We start from the raw sequence: 2,531 nt of genomic DNA, 5'->3' as shown, positions 1-2,531 counted from the left end.
CTGTCTCTACAAAAAAATTAAAACATTAGCGAGGCAGGGTGGTCCGTGCCCATACTCCCAGCTACTTGGGAGGCTGAGGTGGGAGGATCAATTGAGCCAGGGAGGTCAAGGCTTCAGTGAGCCACAATCATGCCACTGCACTCCAGCCTGAATGATAGAGTGAGATCTTGTCTCAAAAAATAAAACACACACACACACATATATGCAGGCACCAGTGAGTGCTAGAACAGTGAGGTTTATTGTATATCTTTGGCCAGGCAATGCACAGCAACCACACAGCACGGGCTCCACACATGATCCCAAGTTGATGTGGTCTGTAATGCCTTTCCTTCACCGACACCTCTCTGCCATTTCTTTTGTGTTCTGAAGTTGTAAGCCCTATATGCTGACAAAAGATGTGCAAGGTAGGTCTGCTGTGAAAAACCGAAGGAAGGCCGGGCGCGGTGGCTCACGCCTGTAATCCCAGCACTTTGGGAGGCCGAGACGGGCGGATCACGAGGTCAGGAGATCGAGACCATCCTGGCTAACACGGTGAAACCCCGTCTCTACTAAAAAATACAAAAAACTAGCCGGGCGAGGTGGCGGCCGCCTGTAGTCCCAGCTACTCGGGAGGCTGAGGCCGGAGAATGGCGTGAACCCGGGAGGCGGAGCTTGCAGTGAGCTGAGATCCGGCCACTGCACTCCAGCCTGGGTGACAGAGCGAGACTCCGTCTCAAAAAAAAAAGAAAAACCGAAGGAAAACATCATAGAAGATGTTGAGTAAGTGCCATTCAGCCAGGCAAGGTGGCTCACACCTATAATCCCAACACTTTGGGAGGCCAAGGCAGGAGGATCACTTGAGCCCAGGAGTTTGAGACCAGCTTGGGCAACATAGTAAGACCCCATTTCTACGAAAATAAAAAATCAGTCAGGCATGGTGGCATGTACCTGTAGTCTCAGCAACTCAAGAGGATAACATGGGAGGATCGCTTCAGTCCTGGAGGTCAAGGTTGCAGAGAGCTTTGACCATGCTACTGCAGTCCAGCCCAGGTGACAGAGCAAGACTCTGTCTCAGGACAAAAAAAAAAGAAAAAGAAAAAAAAAAAGCCACTGAGGATTGAGGAGCTTTGAAGGAAATGGTCCAGGAAACAGAGGTGAAGACTAGAAGACAACTGGGGATTAGTGGTTGTTCTGTGACATTATAAAGAATGTTCGTAAACACCCCTGAAGCCACCCAGGCTTGGCCAACAATTGTAGGAATTATAACTGGAAGAAACCAGAGTAAGGATGGGTCTGACATCAGGACAAATGAAAGATGAGCCAATGACTGCCAATGGCCTTTGCCAGCAATGCAGTTCAATGTGGTCTACACAACATCTGCTCTGACTCAGTGCGTTGGCCTCAGTTGATGCTCCTATTTCCAGGACTCCACCCCCTTGGGATAAATCCTCGAACCCTGCTGGAGGAGAAGCTCACCCGTTTCTTGATGTTGGGCTATTTTTCCAGCCTTACGGAGTAAGCAAATTCATCAGAAGCCACTGCCTGACATTTCAGAGTCACCAGAGTCAAACTGGGGCTAACGAAGGCAAGTGGCTTGCTAAAAGTCACGGTCAAAGGCAGGGATGAAAGCCAGACCTTCAGGTATGCTAGCCCATGCACTTTCTCCATCATTCCTTTGCCTCCCTCAGGAATCCTCGGGCCCCCAGCTAGCAGGTGAAGCTGGTTCCTGCACAGACCTTTCCTCCTGTGCCCCATCTCACCGCCCATCTCACCCCAGAGGCCTGGTGAGAATTCGCTTAACAGCAGCCCTTACTTATGGGTAAGGAGCAGGTCACCTCGCAGCCCCACAGGAGCTGAGGTCAATCTTGCCTGCATCCCAGCCAGACTGCCTTGTGTGACCCTTCGGGAGACACGCACTAGCTCATTCACTCAACAAACACTGCCGAGTGCCTACTGTGGTGCCGGGTCCTGTGCTAAGGATACTCGAGGGAGAGAAAAGAGTTTATAAACCCTGCTGTCAGGGAGCCTCCAGGTTAGAGGGAGAAATACTAACTGAATCATCTCGCTAATGAATATCCAATTACAAACTGAAATAGGTGCTCCAGAGAGCAGGAACACAGTTCAACAAATGCTGTTAGAGAGGCCTGACCTGGAGGGCTGCTGGCGGGAAGAGGGGGCCCTGGGCTGGAACCTGGAGGAGGAGGGGGAGTTAACTGGCTTAGTGGAGACATGAGCCTGTGCAACCCCACACTTTGTGGACGACTGAGCAAGGCACATTCTCTGCAGGTGCGAGGGGAAGGGATTCACCAGCGATTTGTTCTGGGGGCGCCTGGGTGCAGACCGAGGCCGACAATGCAGTCGCCACACAAGAGGTCAGAAATACACTCGCTTCTTTCTCTTCTTCTCAGCACGATAGTGGCACAAGAGCTTCTTAGGAAACCCTAACCTTTCAAAAACAGTGATTACAGAAACTATGACACTGCAGATGTTTGTCAGAGCCAGTGACACTCACCAAAGCTCAGGGGGCCCACGCAGAGGGAGACCACAGCACA

The sequence above is a fragment of the Papio anubis genome, chromosome 13, assembly GCF_008728515.1.
Source record: "Papio anubis isolate 15944 chromosome 13, Panubis1.0, whole genome shotgun sequence".
Classification (NCBI taxonomy): Eukaryota; Metazoa; Chordata; class Mammalia; order Primates; family Cercopithecidae; genus Papio; species Papio anubis.
This window is presented reverse-complemented; position numbering follows the sequence as displayed.